This window comes from Rhipicephalus sanguineus, chromosome 3 (assembly GCF_013339695.2).
Source record: "Rhipicephalus sanguineus isolate Rsan-2018 chromosome 3, BIME_Rsan_1.4, whole genome shotgun sequence".
Classification (NCBI taxonomy): domain Eukaryota; kingdom Metazoa; phylum Arthropoda; class Arachnida; order Ixodida; family Ixodidae; genus Rhipicephalus; species Rhipicephalus sanguineus.
Window position 1 is genome coordinate 60,197,289 of NC_051178.1, and position 18,630 is coordinate 60,215,918.

Consider the following 18,630-nt stretch of genomic DNA (forward strand, 5'->3'; position numbering starts at 1 on the left):
TTGTGCTATTATGCGACGCACCGCTGCGCGTGTCTCTCGGGATTATCTTTTTCTTTCCTTTCCGAGAAGGGAGGGGGAGAGGCGGTGCAGCTTGGAATAGCACGCGGACGACAGGACAAACATCAGCGTTTGCAAACCTTCCTACAGCTGCTTTCAGCGCCAGTGAGTGACGTCATACGAAATTGGGCATGCCGAAAGGAAACGCGCTCGCGGGTGCAGCGGATGTGGGAAATTATCGCATCGAAAACACAGGCACAAACAGAAGGAAAAACTAGCGTCTCGCTCCCATTTCTGTCTTAAATGCGAAGCATTTCTTAGCGAAACCAAGACGCTTTGAGCGCTTCTATCTACGTATCTATCTATCTAGCCGTCTACGTCTGGCTGCTCTCGTGATCGCCTCTTCAACTCGGTGTAGACCCAAATTGGCGTGGGAGGGAAAGAGGATTTGACGAATGTATACTGTCTGAATAACGCGAATATTACTGTATGAAAAATTCGGCAAATACGACGTACCGTGGGAATCGATATTAATGAGAACTAACAGACAATAACGCCAAGGAAAGTATAGGGGGTGTGGTGTGTAGTATTTAGAATATAAATGTGAAGAAAGTAAAGTGGACGAAAAGATGACTTGCCGCCGGCAGGGACCGAACCTGCGACCTTCGAATAACGCGTCCGATGCTCTACCACTGAGCTACGGCGGCGGTCATCCTCCCGTCCACTTTGTGGGGTATATATGTTGATTTAAACCTAGGAGTGTTAGTCAGCGCCAATCGCAGCCATGGCGGCGAGTGTGGAACACTCTTTTTGCCCATTGGCGTCACGTAGCACGTCACGTAGCACGTCACAGAAAGAAAGAATGAAAGAAAGAAAGAAAGAGGGAGACTGAAAGAAAAATATAAAGAAAGAAAATGAAAAAATCTTACCGAAAAAAAACTCTTCGCGAGGCGGGATTGAAACCGCGTACCCTCGATCCGAAGGCGATCGCATACTAGGGAACGGGAAAGGAAACGGTGACTGCGAGAACAGCCCGAGGCGATGGAAGCCGCATACGCCATCGACGACGTGCCCGTAGATCTTTGAGAGGTGCAAGCGCTCGGTTCTGCGCAGTTTAGACATCCGTGTCGTGGCTAACCTAGCTAAAGCCAACAACCTAAAAGCAACCAGATTAGACTTCCGAATCGTCCATTTTCGCTACTTCAAGCGTTGCGCCACTTAGTGCAAGCTTCACCTTTTGTTTTTTTGCATCCCCACTTCTCTGTCTCTCTCTCTTGGAAGTACACATTTTCCACCCACTTAGAAGTGAACCGAAGTGACACACTAGTCTGCTTGCAATTAGGAAGTGTGAGAAAAGCATAAACGCGTTTCCACTAGATACCAACCCGATGGGAATCAACGATGCGCACTACTATAGTCGCAGACTGCCATCGCGTGGGCCATTCCGCGAGAGATGGCGTGCCAGATTTTTTTTTTTTCCTTTTCAGAGGAAAACAGACACGGAATCAAAGAAAGAGGCGAGCGCGGCTGGGGCGTCTCGCTGCGCAGGCGTACGTTGCTCGTTCTGCATCAGCTGTCTCTACTTTTTTTCTTCTTTTTTGTTCGTGCGGCGGCCGCACGCCACGGACGTCGGCCGCGTTGTGCGCGCGCTCTCGACGCGCTCGCTCGGTTCGCGCATGGTCCGCGGGTTCTAAATTAAAAATGCGCGACGCGACGCCAGCGCGGCTGCCAACTTGAGCCCGTGCACGCACACTCTGCCCTCCTCCCCGAATCGCTCGCTCGAAGCCGGTCGCGCGCGCAGCACAGCACGCCAAGCGCTCGAATCCATACTTTATAAATTGATGATGGCGCAGCGCCGTCGCGACACCCGACTCTGTCTTGGAAAAAGGCTTTCTCTCTTGGACAGCTTCCCGAACGCCGCCGCGTCTTTCCAACAAGCCGCCTTCTTTTGCGTTTTTTTTTTTCTTTTGCGAGACTTTTCCGAGCGAAGGCACCCAGTGCGATGACTGCTCTCTGCAGATCGGATTGTACGACGATAGGAGTACAGTGCAGAAGCTATGTCATGCCTGTTCTCCGCAGTATACGTCTTCAGCTTTGCTGGCTATTGGATATCAGAAAAGTGGGAATTTATATATAAAAAAAGATGGACTACAAATTTGTGAGCATTTCCGTCAAGTTATCGAAATGGAGTAGCCGAGAGGATGTAATCCTCAACACTCCGCAGCAAGTCAGGTATAACTATGCAGTATACAAACGAGCCCATGATTCCTCCACTGGGCTAAACGCCCGCCAGGCATCGTCGTGGGCCGAGAGGTCATGGGTTCGACGCCTGCAACGGAACTTTTTCTTATAGTTTTTTCCTTGCCATCTTATCGCGTTCATTTTGCTGACGTATTTCCGTGACGGAAATACGTCATGAAAGTCTAGGTGGACCCCGCATAAAGCACCTTCGTGTTAAAATAAAATCGGAGTTCTTATTGGAAAGCGAGTACACAGCAGTACTTATATTTCCTGTAGGAACAAGTGTAGTCGCAATTACTTTGCATGCTTTCGATATAACGAGTCTCTGATCCCAGGCGCACCGTTGCAAAGCTCATAATAATTGTTGGGGTTTTACGTCCTAAGACCGCGATATAATTATGAGGGACGCCGTACACGGGCCTCTAGCATTTCGCCTCCATCGAAATGAGGCCGCCGCGGTCGGTATTCAGTGGAGGCGGCCGTTAAACTACTGGCTGACTGCTTCGCATGAAACCGATTCCCACAAGGCATGGGATCTGCCGAGTTTTTATTGTATATTTTATTTGCATCTTTCTCGATATTTAGGTCACGGACAACGCAAATTTTTCCGTTACAACCAACGACGCCGACACCGGAATTTCTGCGAAACGAGCTCTTTAACGCTCTCGCGTTAAAATATGCTGCGCACATCCCCCAAGGAACAATACTATAGAAACTATCGTCTATGTCATTGCAGTGCTAGACTACCATCAATCGACGATGAAAAGGTGTGTTCATTTATTCCAGGCATATCAAGAGCACCATAGAGCGCCGTGACGCAATAGTGACGTCGCCGGAAATACTACATAGAACTATCAATTTACCGGTTTTGCTCACTAGCCAATCGGCGCGCATCAAAGGCGACAATTTGGCAATATCGCCTTATGCGGTCAGCTCAGAATACGACCCAGTGTACTGTTCTATCTGTCGGTCGCCACTTTAGCGCTGGTTATCCGCTGTCGGGCACTCCTTTCTGTCGCTTTCAGGGCCTGAAAAAGCGCATCTCTTCCTGCGATCGCGAATGAGCAGTGGTCGGTTTGATGCAAGCGCACTGTTTGTGCACACAGGAAGCCTTTACTAACCGAGCACTGCAATCGTGACCATATCATTTACAGAATATGCAACCTCTGTTTCAGAGAGGGCGTAGGAACACTAGAGACAACGATATCAAACTTTTCCGAGCGTGTAAGGAGCCGAGCTTGCCTGCAAGTCATGGCACCCGCATTCTAACGAAAGAAAGATTTTAAAAAGTTATAATACTAAATCTGGGAAAATGTACGGAACTTTATGATAAATATGATGCCCGACGAAACAAAGGCTGCGTCGACCCCTTTGAGCGCACGCCATCAACCCGCGTTCGCCTGAAGGGCCGGGCGCGAAAGATTGCGATGGCAACCGCGTCGTCCAACTGGAGCTGCTAGTCAAGATGGGGACAAAGAGGGAATGACAAAGCAAAAAGAGAGAGTGGTTCCTCTGTCGCATCATCCCCAAGGGAAGCAAAAAGAACAAAGAAATAAGCCAAGACGAGATAAACTGCCCGGAGAAAGGAGAGCAGAAGGAAATGAGACGGCGGTGCTTCCAGCAGCGGGCAAACATCGCAAGGCGCGCGGCCCTTTTTTCCCTATCGTCGCTCTCAGCGCCACACCGTGGCCGTGGAAGGCACACTAGCTGGCGGACGCGCTAGGCGGGGAGGGACAAGACGCGAGCCGTCGGACAGGCGGACGCATTTCACGCTCGAGCTTGCAAGCGACCGCCGCTGTCAGCAGCCGCGTGAGAGCCGCCAACCCGCTCCCCTCCCAACCCCCTCCGCCACCGCATTACTCCCGCGAGAGGCCTCCGTCCCGCCTCGCTAATTTGGTGCACCAGCGCGAAGGCTGCAGCCACGCTTTAGGGAATTCGGGACGCGGCTTACGCACTTGCTCGCCAGCACACCAACTCGCACTCGTTTCACGCTCCTTTCACAAGACTAGAAACTGAGTTTGTGACGAAGGGAATGAATGCCGGTGAGTTTGAGCGGACGTAAAGGGGTGGTCTTGTGCCACCATTAGTGAGAGAGTGGGGGCAAATGTCTGCGAGTCGAGCGGATGTGTGTATTCGGGTGAGTGCAGGTGACAGCGAGTGTCAGGATGATCACTACAGTTCACGCACATGGCAGTCGCGATTGGTCAGCGGAAGCGCAGTTTTCAACGATCGGTCATTACAGCTTTTTCAAGTGTGGAGGACCCCGGCGCGTTTGATGCCCCGATCGCTTTAGCGCACTCTAGGTGTGGCAATGCTGCACAGTTTTAGCGAAAGAGAATGCAGCCTTTCTTTTCCTCCATCGACGCCCCGAGGCGTCGAGAAATAAGGCAGCGGCGCGGGCGCGCGGAAGAAAGGAAAAGTTGAGGCGTGGAAGGAACGGCGGAAGGAAAGGAAAAAAAAATAGGGACGAGGGAGATGGGCTGAGTGCGAGAGAAAGGAGGACAGAAAGCGGTGCGACAACGGCGCGCTAACGCCGGCATGGAAAGAAGCCGTTCGCTTGTTTTCTCCTTTATTATTACTGTTCTTTTTTTTTATTTAGATGTGGCACCGCTTCGAGTTGCCCCGCTCGAACTCGTGGTAGGACGACTTCGCGAAGGAGACAGCGGCTTTTCCGAGGCCGACCTCACGCGCTTTCTTCGCTCCTGCAAGGCCATCATGTCCTCGGTGCTTCCTACTCTCAAGTGTATCCGGTGTTTTAGTTCTTCCGCATAACGCCATCATGCGACCAGTGCCGATCAAAAGTTCTGGTCTGAGAGCCTGACTCCTGACACTCAAACCACACACGGTGTTACCATGCTTGCACTACGAGCAAGCGATAACTCGAAGTCACACTCATCATTGTACACTGCTAACGTGCAGAATGTCCGTAATTTCGCGGCTCCAGAGAGAGAGAGAGAGAGAGAGAGAGAAAGCAGAGAGTAATAGAGATAGAGAGAGGTAATGTAACTCGACACGCTTCTCTTCATTACAATAAACAGATAACAAAACAACGATGATTCTGGCGATATCGAATCGTAAGTCGAAACTTTTCAGTCTCATTTGAAACCGAAGTCTCCGTGACTGTAACAACTAAACTGCATGCGGGTAACACCGATGTTGTCTTTTCGTCAACATTACTTTCTTCGCGTCGATATCGCACTTACAACAATGCACTTATAAAAGGAAAATGACCGTCCTCTATCCCTTCCCTGGCTTCATTATCCGCAGGTTTTCATTAAGGTTGTGTCAAACAAAGAAACGGGCCCCTCTAGATTCCCTTCTTTCACTCAGGATTCTCATGCCACAAAGCAATTTTCTTGAAACTTCCAGGTTCAGCTGCACACTTTTACGCATTTTCTGTGATGCTGGACGATTATGAACCCTATAGATTGGCCTGGGTGTGTACACTAGTTCCTGAGGTAAGAACAGAGCCATCCTGCACATTTGTTGTTAAATGATTGTACACAGGTGGCTAGGTGATGCAGTACAAAGTTAGGTTTCAACTACCCATTTCCCGCTAAATGCGCGCGCGCACACACACACGCGCGCACACACACACACACACACACACACACACACACACACACACACACACACACACACACACACACACACACACACACACACACACACACACACACACACACACACGCACGCACGCACGCACGCACACACGCACACACACACACATTTTTACTATGCCTTTTTCGTCTCTGTTTATTTCTATTTCTTTTTTATGTGTTTCATTCTCGTTCTCGCTCTTTCTATCTTTCTCTTTCTTGACTTTACCTATTTATGTCTCGCTTCCTCTTTCTCGCTATCTCTCTCTCTCTCTAGCTTTCTGTTCTATGCTTTACTCTCTCCACTCCTCCACACTCTCACATCTTTCCTCCTCATCCTCACTTCCCCTTCCCACCCTCTTGCTATACTATCCTATACAAGGCTCTCCTAGCGTGCTTGGATAGCCGAGTGGTTACGACGCTCGCCTTCGGATCACGGGTACGTGGGTTCGAATCCCGCCTCAGAGTTATCGAATACGTGGGTATCGGGTACGTGGGTTCGAATCCCGCCTCAGAGAATATCAGAGTTATTGCACCCCACGCTGGACATATCGGCGCACGCGTTTTGCGAGCGAATCAGCAGATGAAGAGCCAAGAAGACGACGAATAGAGCGCGTGCAGGTTCATGATAGCTTTCTGTTGACGATTAACGGCATAATGCTGTAAAAAATAAAGACCCGCAAGAAAAACATACCGGCTTATGCCAAACACCGCGGGAATCGATGTTACGCGAAGCAGTCCACGGCGAGTCGGTTATGCCGCATTGTTTGGCGTTGAGCCAATCGTTACGATGTGGACCGACGGCCTTTGTATATACTGCAGTTGTCTGCGGGACGCAAGCGCCCCGGGCGCACCGACTACGCCGTGACGCCTATAGGTTAGTGTATAAGTACGACGTAACGTCGGCACCCGCAAGCAGGAGCAGATGTCACTTACATCGGGAATAGTTGAATACACCGGCGCGCCGATGTGCCCGTCGTAACCGCCATTCGATCACCGGCATGTTCGGGCAGGATGGGCAAGGTCCAGAAAAATTAGATAATAAAAGTGAATTGCAGCGCCGCCGATGGTGTATGCACGTGAAGAGACCGACAGAAAATTGCAAGCGCCTTGAAAATGTGCAAAGTGTCTGAACACGCTTTCTTGCACGAGAGAAACTCCTTGTGAAACCATCAGCCTTTGTGGAAGACGCGCCATGCGTCTGAACTCGCCTGCTTGCTCTCGGCATTCCTGCTGATGATGCACGCGCCTGTGACGTAATGTTTAGAGCACCGGAGTTCGGTATTAGAGGACCAGAGTTCAAATCCTGCGGTCAGAGCATTTATGTTTACTTCTTGCTTAATATGGTGTCATCCGAAATCAGATAGATAGATAGATAGATAGATAGATAGATAGATAGATAGATAGATAGATAGATAGATAGATAGATAGATAGATAGATAGATAGATAGATAGATAGATAGATAGATAGATAGATAGATAGATAGATAGATAGATAGATAGATAGATAGATAGATAGATAGATAGATAGATGCTCTCAAGATGACTTTGGTTCGCGATGAAATTCTTCGCATTTAAAGAAAACACAAAATCAGCCGAACCAAACCCTGACCCACTACCAATAGGCACCCGCGTAGAAGTTGGCTTCTAGGCAAACCTCCGGGAAGGCCTGTAAAAATTTAGAACTGAAATAATTGTGAGGTGCTTACCGAGCGCCTCGAGCTTTGTTTCTACATCTTTCAATACACACTTGCGTAGAAAGTGCGATCACTCAATCTGGCTTCTCCGCAATAACAGCGCTTGTGGGGGAAAGCCAACTACACGAGATGTTGCGCTTATGAACCATGCGATAGACTGTTCGTAATCGATGAAATTTTTTCATGTGTTACTGTAGACGTGAGCACATGGCAGGGCCCAAAATTTTGAAGCATGTAAAAACTGGTATTGGCAATAGCTTGCTCGGCATAGGCGTTTGTACTTATATCGCTGACCCTTCAACTGCGAGAGAACTTTGAACAGGTCATTACGCTCTTGCTTCGTTGACAATCAGCGCCGTCATCATCATCGCGCCATTGTATCTCGATACAGTGAAATTTGGAACTGCCCTAATTCAATGAACACAACGTATTTAGCAACTCAAGAAGGTTCGTTCGATGGTCATGGTCATGATAAAGAAATGACGAATAAGAAATGCCTCGAACTCTGCATATCAACTTCACCTGGTTGAACGATCTAACTTTGCGAACACAGTGATATACGCCCATACGAAGTTACGTTAAAACACTGCAAGATTGATGATGTACAATAAAGACCGCGGAAATCAAGAAAGCCGGAACACGGAGAGTAGGCATTGGGAGGAACGAGATGCCGGCGTTGAACGATAAATAAAAGCTGCGCCCGGTGTAACACCGATCCGCAAATAAAGGCAGGAAAATAATTTTGCGCCGAGCTGTGCAGGATACAGTCCAATTGTATATAGTCGCAGTTACAGATTGTTGCAGAGAAAATTGAGAAAATATTGGATGATTTACTTGTAGTTCTACCTTACGTTAAACACATTGTCATATGTTCATTAGCGAAATATTAGCAGAAGATGGTATGACCATAGGTTCGTTAAAAGACGCTGAGGATATTATACTCTGAGATCTCGCGACCCTCATTGCCTCAAGTGCACCAGACACTTGGAGGAATATTATGATAACGTTAATTCACATGCAAGAAAGGATGGAGTAATATTGCTTTTGCCTAATCTTCGTCCTGACTGGAATAAGGAAGGACACACAATTTTCTTGAATTGGCGCTCCTTTGCGGTTTTTCTTACAAGACTTCCCTACACAATTTTTAAGTGTTGAATAGTAATTTAAGAAAAATATTGTATATTTTGTTCTCAGGCGGTAATTTTTATCCTTGCAGTTTAGAAACGAAGATATTAATTCCATGAGCAGGATTCTTCGATTCGAAAGCTATACAATAATGATTAGTGGGTGCAATGCTCATTTGCATATTTGCAAGAATAAATTTTTTCAACGCAACTTCCCTGATGCCTTTATATTCCCGTAATTTGTCCTTGCTTCACTTACAGTGTCCCACTCAGACTGGTCATCCTCACCTTAGATGCAAGTGGGCGGAAAATCGAAGAAATGTCCTGTTCTATTACGCTCTAGGGTTACCATGCGGTTAAAAATGGGAAGCCAGAGGACTTACATCATTGAGGTCGCCATTTTGTTCCACAGCCAGCTCGCTGAAAAGCTACGCTTTTTGTCAGGATGCTTATTGATAAAATCATCATGAAAGCTGCGACTAGTACAGCAAAACGGCGTACGCTGACGTCACGTCAGCTCTCCCTATACAAAATGTGCTTGAAGGACCGAGCACTAAACAAAGCCCAAGAAGGAGAGGCGGTGCGGTCTGTGTGCTGTTATGCCAGGGCTCCCAACCCAAACTTACTTGCTTCAACAAGGTATTCAAGCTGGTAGAACGTCTGACGCAACCAGCGTCAACACCCGCTGATGCAACGAGGCGGGAGCCTTACGCAATCCCCGGCAACTCCGGCGCTGCGTCTGACGCAACCGACGGAAATCTCTCCCGCAACGTGCGGCAAGCCCTCTCCCCCGCGGATCTGGTTCCAGCCAGCGACCAACGGCGGTTCCTGATTGGAGGCTTCGAGCACCTGGCTGATGCAAGCGATCGCCCAGGGCTATAAAAGAACCAAGCTGCGCGGAGAGAGACAGACAGCGAGACAGCGAACGAAGAAATCCCGGGTCGTCGTCGCACCGCTGTGCGAGCCCAATAAGCTGTCGGCCCCAGCGCCGAATATGTAAAGCCTCTGTTTATATGTATATAAATTTGCCTTAACTCACCGTCGCCTTGATCGCTCCGTCTATCAGCTCTGCGCAGAAGCGGTCGCAAACTGAGACACCTGTTACCCAACAGTGCCTAGTGATGGGAACCTTACCGCTGGGCACAGGCTGCGCGTAGTCGGAAATATATCAGAAACCTCAGCGCATAACTACTACCCGGTTTATCGAAGCTTATTCTCCCAGCATGTACACGCAATGTTTAACTGCGCACGCAGTCGTGGATATGAACCCACTGAGTAAGGCTTACAGATTTTATCACAGTGACAGTTCACTCACCCGGACGAATTTATGGCTTGCGACAGGTGCATGCTCTTCCCCAGAGCTTGTTCATCTCCTACGTCATAGTGTATGGCCTTGATTCTACGCCGAAAATATGTAGTCGCATGAGCCGAAAATGTGTAGCCGAAAATATGTAGTCACATGGGCCATTTCTAATAAAGACGTTTGTACTAATACTACTACCACCATTACAGAGACAATATATTATCGTCGATAAACCGTTTTGCGGCAGTAAAAAGCGAAATGAAAAGGTTGCTCAAGCAGGCATTGTGTCGTCCACTTAACCTTCAAAAAATTAGCGAATGTATTTTTGTGCTCTTTTCTAATTCTAACTTACATGTCGTGCTGAGTGGTGCGGATGCGCTTACGTAGAACATAGTGCCACCGATGGCCTGTACGAAAGCCAAGAGACGTCCATTGCAAACGGCAGGGAGTATACTTCAATAAAAGCGCCGGAATGCGAAATAGTTAGAAGCATATAATGACGTTTGAAGTTATTCATGGTAGAAGTGAATTTCCTAAAGGTGCCACCAATGCTTGGCTATGACGTCGCGAAACTCGAAATGTGTCAGTTAGGCATTTTAGTGCGTCCTACTCGATGTCTGGACAATAACCGAATGACCCGATGTTCGGGCTTTGCGTAATCGCTGTCATTTAAAGTGGCAGCAGATCAAACGTGCCTTGTTGAAACGTAGACATGCAGCGAATATTTGCTTGTTTCGCAGCGTATAAGTCATTCATGTCCGGCACGACGGCTATCTTGCTCTACTTTCTGCTGATGTGCCTGATTTCGTTCAGGCCCCATGCTGGCCATGTCTGTAATGCACATGGCCAACATGGAAACAGCACCTGCAATGTAATGCATTGCTCGCAAAGTGAACTCTGCTTTAAAAGAAAAGACACTGGGACATTCGGAACTAACTACGAATGTGCACTGAATAATGCGCGGCATGGTATTTTCAGTGGTGGTCCTTGCGTGAGCCTCACGAAGAAGAGAATATGAGGTTCCCGCCCTGTACCCAAGATCGCCACACTGAGTAACACTCTGGTAGTGCTTCCTCGCTCGAGGAGATGGCTCAGGATTTGCTTGTCACGTTGTTTCAGAACCAGTGTCTTGGTATCGTTCCATAGATTTCAGTCGTTTCGGCGCTCCATGGCTGTCATGTTGATGTGCTCTCTGAAATTAGCGAATACGCCTTACATTCAGGCGCAAAAACTCAGAACGGACCGATGGGAGACCTGGCTTGCCAGCGACGAAAAAGGAGGCTCCAGTGCTGCATCTCGACCAAGCACGGTGGACCGGTGAGGCCAGTGGATCCCTGGGCCAGGGGACCCACCTACCTGCTTCCTCAAACCCTTACCTTTTTCAATAAACGTTTTAAATTGAATTCTCTAGAGTTAGCACAAGTTTTAAATTATATCTGCCGAAAGTTATTAAGGAAAACACGTAGCCGCAGAAGATCATGACCGCTGTTGGGAGAAGTCATATAGCATCGTTGAACAATTTCTCCCCACAGCACCACCATTGCAACAAGACAAACTATTCCAGGTGTAAAGGTAACAGGTAGCGCGATAGCACTCTATAGGATAAATGAGACAGAGCAGTTGGCCACCTTCCACTGTTTTTGCAAATGTCCTAAGCCTTTCGTTATGTATAATGGCCCGGAAAAAACTGCAGCACTTGTCCTGACATTGCAGCTTTGCAGTGCGCATTTACGATATAATGCACAGGTCCAAAGCGTATAGTGTGTTGAGGACGAGTGAGGTCAACCAAATATGTGTGCCCACTGCGAATAGCATACATTTTCTCATTTTTAAACAAAATTACACATAACGACTTAGTATATGGGTGAAAGCAAAGAAACTGCTTATTCTGTAGAATGTAAGGCTGTCAACAAATGAACTTTTAGCCCTTGAGGAGCCTCTAAATCCAAATTCAGCTTTAGTTCCTAACGGAAAAGTTGGGGTTCCTCCGGACAAAAAGTTGTCATAAATAACTTGAGGCACCTGGGGACCGCACAGACAGAGTATTTACATTACAAAAATAGTATACAGTGCAGAATGAAACCTGATATGGTAAGTACAGCTACGGTAATTACGAACATTCTTCCAACCCGTTAAAACACAATGAAAAAAATAATAATTATGCAACCATGTAAATGTACCTCTGTTACAGCGTTTCTTTACTCGTTCATAAAAATTGCATTTGGGACTTGAATTTAAGAAGTGAAAGGCTGGAGATTTGTTTGTGAAGTCGAAGAATTTATTAGTGCGGTTATTAGATAGGGGAGGACAGACCTGACATCATCTGTGCGTGTTCGTGGTGTTGGTATATATATATCCGCTACTCATGCAGTGAGCTGGCGATGTGTGTGTGCGGAATGTAGCAGGTTATGCTTGAGCATTGGAGCTTTTGACCATATAATTCACTAATAAAGACATTTTACCAATTTTGCAAAAGTTTGCTGACATAATGAAATAATAAATGACAACCGAAAGCCGACAGTACTTTGATGCACACGGTCAAAATGAGAATAAGTGCAGAACAAAGAGGTCCCCTGTTCACGGGCACAAACATGGTGCGATTGTCGGTGTGATAAACCGCCCTATTTTTTGGCTGATTGTAGAGGGTGCCTCCTTATAGTGAATGACTATTACTGGAAATTCTTGAAAATTATTTGCATCATGGAGGTGGCCAACCGACAGGAAACACTATTTTCACTGAAGCCAAACTATTCGAAACCGTCGCTTGCTGCATCTGCCCTCTTCTTCGAAGACTTCCGGTAAGTGTTCCAATCTCACATATTCTCACAAGAAAATATGCTCACGCACACGCAATAGTAAATTTCCGAATCGAATAGAAAATACTTGGATTCCTACTCAAATATTCTACTATATTAATCTGCGCAATTTCGTCGTTGGCTGGCATTTGTTCTTACGTATGGTTGAATGACGTTTCTGTGACCGCCGGTGCGTCTCCTAATATACCATTAATTTATTGGGTCCCCGTTAAGCCGGCTCTGCGCTCAGGCTCGCCAGAATGGATCCACGCGGATATGACAACGTGGATAAGCGTACACGTACGCTTCTTGTTCTGCTTTTCGATAAGGGTTTGCATTCTGTTTGCGCAACACGCGCGACTTGCGATGGAGCTCGCGGGGCTCTCGAGAACGGCGGCCGCAGAGGCGAGAGTACGCATAAAGGAGAATAAAAAAAAATTAAAGAAAGAACGACATTGGGTTAAAAAGGCGCCGCAGACGAAGGGTAAGTCGCGTCGAGAAGCAAGGTGTGTGTGTGTGTGTGTGTGTGTGTGTGTGTGTGTGTGTGTGTGTGTGTGTGTGTGTGTGTGTGTGTGTGTGTGTGTGTGTGTGTGTGTGTGTGTGTGTGTGAGAGAGAGAGAGAGAGAGAGAGAGGAAGGGGGAGGGTAACGACGAACCGCGAAGGGCGCAGCGGGAGTACAGCATTCGCGCCACGCATGCATAAGCGATGCCTGCTCCCGCCGCAAAGTGACGGCTCCGGGGCGCGCTGTCGGCTACTCGCGGCGGGGCCTCTCGTTACGTGCGCCAGGCGGTGTGTACACGGCCTCGCGGAGCATGCATGCGAGTCGCCACTTGCACACAGCTCCTTCTCCTCCTGGCCGCCATCTCTAGAGATGATGACGGGGGACTCGAATTCTTCGCGAGCCCTGCACTCTCGCCGACTGCTCCCGTCTGCGGCGGGGGGTCGCGAAGAAGCGCTTCGCTTTATCCGCACGTGTTGCAGCTTCGTTGATCCACGCCCTTTCCCTATGCTCTTCCCTTCTCTCTTTTCTTTCTTACATCCTCGCTTTCCTCTTCCTCTCGGTCCCAAAGCCCAGCAGCACTTCGCCTACGCCCAACGGAGCTGCACTGAGTTCGTCCCGCGAAACGTGGCTTTGCACGTGCGCGAAGGACGGTCCCCGTAAACGCACCCCGTGCAACGTCAGGCGCGATACGTCGAGGTTTCTTGATTTGCGATATACCGAGAAGCAAAGGGACACGCAGGACGAGTGCGAAATTTCCGCATTATTTCCTCCTGTCGCGAGTTTCCCGAGCAAAGGAGGCGGTGCCAATAAAAAAAAGTTACTTCGTAACTCTCGTGGGAAGAGATGGGAAAAAATAAATGGCTGGCCCTCCCGTAATCGAGAGTAGATGTAAGCATGAAATGACTACTGGAGAAGCAGATTGGTTGGAGATGATACACCCACCACACGAACTACACACATGCTGTGCACTGGTCCATATGGATGCTACTGTTTCCCAGCTGTCACTGTGTGGGATAAATCTTGAGCTTTGCCTAGCGTACGCGGCAACGACGCGATTCAGACCTGAACGCTCGCAGGTGCGCCGCATGCAGCGTGGCGTCATCTGTCAAAGGAGAGGCAAAACTCTTCTCACTGGTTTACTCAGATGAACTCGTTCTGTCCTCGAAATGATGTCCTGGTGTTCTCTCTTGAGTGCCCGGATGACGGATCTGGCTTTTGGCTCAGGGTCACTTGAATGTCGCCGACAACAGGAGCTAAGATCATTCCATGCTTAAAAAGTACTTGCCCATGGCTCGTGAGAAGAAACGTGACACGTTCGCTAGAGAGCACTGCAATCGCGGCACGCAAGCAGGCATGTCACGTGGCATCTTTCTGCGTTTTGGGGGCATCTGCAGTAAGAAGAAAAACACTAGTACTTTGTGGAGAGAAAGTTAGAAACTGTCTAATCGAATGTCTTGCAAACCGATCTGCAACTTTCTCATTGGAATATTTTGCTCAGCTCCGTTGCTTTAGAACAGTGGTTCTCAGCCGTGGGTGCTTCGGGGACCCTTTGTGAACCAATGGAAGCAATGAGGGACCCCGTGCATGTGAAAGAAAATGGGGAGGGGGTGATAAATGAACATAAATTAATTAATGATAAATGAACGTAAATTAATTTCTCCTTGGGAAAAAATGGTCCAACAAAAGTTCCACGCCAATTCGATCTCAACAGCTTGTCAATAAGTTGTGCGGTCCGAAGCCCCATTCAACCTTTTTCTCGCTATATTTGCTCTTCAAATATGAAAACATAGAAAAACTATGCTCGCGTGCATATGTCGTAGAAACCGGCAACAAAAACTTTACAACCATTACATAGAGAAGGGGGAAACGTAAGTCTGCTCCACCGCAATGCATCATAGTAATGCGGTGAAGCATACCAAAAAAAAAATACGAAGGGGCCGTTGTCACGGGACAGAGTGCGCCTCCAAAAAACGAGTTTTTTTGTGCTTTTATTTTCGAGGATCGGTTTCGTGGGCCCCCGAAAATGGCCTCGTGGACCCCTATTTGAGAACCACTGCTTTAGAAGTTGCTTCATTAATCTTGTCAATCAATTAAGCAGAACACAAAAATATTGTGACTTACTCCATGCAGTGAACATGCATTTTGTCGCGTCGTCATAGAGTGCGTCGGCATATTTTTAAACTTTGGCTATCGTTAGCTTGGGCATCCTGTATATATACAGGGTGTTGCCCCACACACTCATGGTGTCCGCAAGTGGGAATCCACACTTTTTTTCTTTTTTGCTCTTTATGAGCGCTTTCAGAGACATCACACAACACTACAGACTGAACAGATGCAAATATCCACCACCCCACTCCAAGCTAAACAAGAAACAGCAGGTTGCCTGGAGACAACTACAGACACACACGTACCAAAATCCGGTGATCCTTCGTCTCTGCTACCCAGACATTTATACGTCCGACGCGTGTAAAGCGTGCGGAGCCAGAGCGACGCTGCAGCACATGCTGTGGAAGTGTACCGGTAGCGAGCAGCAGTCCCCTACGAACCCGGTAGACATGGCAGTCTCGAACCGCGAGGCGCGATGGGAGGCGGCTCTGCTCAGCCACGACCTTGCCGATCAACTGTGGGCCGTCCGGCACGCCCAGGATGTCGCCCGGGTCCAAGGACTCGAGGCCGTCACCTTGGCCGGGGTGCTTGTAGCACTGCCCCGCTCAATGACGCCGGACATGTACAATAAAGTTTTTACTCACTCACTCTTTATGAGCGATGGTTCCAACGGCTGTTATAGTGAGCCCATAACAGCTTACGCTGTAAAAGAGCATGGTCGCAAGGTAAGTGGTCAAACGTGAAACGGACTGGAGGCGGTTATGTTGCTAGTCTTGGTCACGAGGTTACCAAAGTCTAGCCACTGTAACGAGGTGTTACGGAACCCTCCCATTTGTTGCGCCAGACAAGCAACGACGGCCGCTGATTCCAGGCATGGACAGTCATGCATCTGCCATATCCATCGGCACTATCGCACCGCCCTGATGGCTCGGTTCAAAAGTTTTTCATAAAAGCTAACGTGGAATCATATGAAATACCCTTCCTTATGTGTAATTTATTGGGTAGCTATGCGTTGGGTAAGCGTCATTTTGCAAGTGCAACCTATAGGTGTAATTATTTATTCCTTTAACCATTTTCCAGAAATATTTGCTGCCTTCACTCGATTTAGCTTTTTTTCACCTTAGCTCTGTCCTTGCAATTCTATATCAATATTTTGTAAACTGCTTTATTTCTTTTAGCGCTCTGTGCACTGGATGAATATCTACTCCTACTTTGTCCGCATGCTAGCCTTGCAGTATTTTGCACATAATTGTGAATCAGTGCCGTAAATTAGAGTTGTGTAAACGACCTATTTCGGGGTTTCCGTAGCTTATGACCGTCACCGTCGTCTCTGTTAATATATTTATCAATTAAGAGAAATATATGAATTCTAAATCTGCACAAGTTGCCAGTTGTCACGTTGCATGCGATCTCGTAAAGTCTATCGCCCAAGCCCGCATCGCAAGGTTGAACGTGTGAGCAAGAAGAGGTTTCGTTACAAGTGTACAAGTTAACGAAATTTGATAGAAATGACCTCGGCTGGTACTGAAGCAATTCTTGCGAACCAGAAGCGAAGCCGGGTTTTCTCAGAGGGGGGTGGGGTTGCGGGGGAGGGTATCCAGAACTTGGATCTTGGGTGGGTATTACGAGTATGCGGGGTATGGGTAGAGTGGCTTTCTGAGAGGGGTGGGTGGGTCGCTGTGAAATAATTTTTGTGTATGTGTGTGTATGGGGGGGGGGGGTAGGGGGTTGTGTGTGTGTGTGGGGGGGGGGGGGGGGGGTGTATATAAATCCCATCTCACGGAGCACACAATCCAGATTTCACAAAAGTGCACCTTACTCTTTCACGAAAACAGCACAAGAATGGTGCACCTTTTCTTTCCGCGGACACCAGACGCCATCTATCGACCACAACGGAAACCCATGCCGCACCTTTCGGCAGCACTGGCAGCACCTTCCCTCGCCAGCTCGCCAGTTGTCCATTCATAGCGCTTTCATTCATTCCGATGACGGGCTGTCCTCTCCGCCCGAAATATTTGAATGAGCTACGCTTGACTCGATGGGAACAGCTGAGAAGCGGTCGCAATGTTGGCGCGTTGCGTAGCGAACCCGGATATGGCAGCAACGGCCCCAACAGGCAGTTATCGCTCAGGCTAAAGGTACAGTTACGGAAAACAAATCAAGGGCGCCAGACAAACCCTCTCGTAAGAGTCTTGGTTTTTCTTCGCATGGAAAATGCGGACGAACGAAGGCAATCGCAAGGCCCGAAGTATGTTTCTCGATATCCAAAAATATGCGGAACGCTCACATCACCTGATGCTCTGTGCAGTCGTCTTCTTTTCAAAAGCCTGCAGCTGTTGGCATGACAGTTACATTTTGTTTATCTCCGTAACACAGTGACTTTACATGAAATAGGGTAACGAGCTTACCTCACCATATCTGTAAATATATAATAACTGATAGAAAATATACACAAGAATATAATGTTGTAAGCGCTTGCGTATTAAGCAAACGAATAAATACAATCCATTCTGGCAACAAATGAACAAAATATGTTCAACATCTTTCTCCTACTATGAAGAATTCCCCGATGTTACCTTAGGAGCAGATATTTTTTTGTACCTGGTCGAACTCGTCCTTGCCAATATGAGCTCCGGGTGGTTTCATCTTGCAAACTAAAAAAGAAAGAAAAATTTGAAAAAAAAAAAAATTTGGCCTGCGCAGGGATCGAACCTACGACCTTCGCGTTATTAGCACGACGCTCTAACCGACTGAGCTAGCAGGCCGGCAGGGACGCCATGGAAGAATACAGCTATCCGATGTAAGTCTGATTCAATAGGCGCTGTTTCGTTATCTTTTGTTAGAACATGTGGAACGGTTCGCGTCTGCGTTTTTTCATGGCTTTTAGAACGAACACCCGGCCAGTTACCAGGCTAAGGGAATGCAAGACGGAGAGGTGACCACGCCCACTGATGTCAATACAGTACAGAAATATGCTAAGACCACGACGGAGACAAAACAAAACAATAATAATAACAACAACAACAACAACAACAACAATAATAATAATAATAATAATAATAATAATAATAATAATAATAATAATAATAATAATAATAATAATAGCTATGCTTCTTGCCTCTCTTTTTTGTGTTTCTTTGTATCTCTGATGACTTCATAAATTTTGGTGATCTCTGACACCAACATGACGTCACATGGTGTCATTGTGTAACGTCAACGCTAACTCGGAGGAGGCCACGTGTTCTTTCTTTCTTTTTTGTTCGTG

The 18,630-nt window shown here is 47.6% G+C and overlaps 1 non-coding gene across 1 annotated transcript; it reads right to left on the reverse strand.

The window, feature by feature from the left end:
- Positions 1-18,056: 18,056 nt before the first annotated feature.
- Trnai-aau (transfer RNA isoleucine (anticodon AAU)) lies at positions 18,057-18,130 on the reverse strand. The gene has a single exon. It is a non-coding gene; the product is annotated as a tRNA-Ile (tRNA).
- Positions 18,131-18,630: the final 500 nt, after the last annotated feature.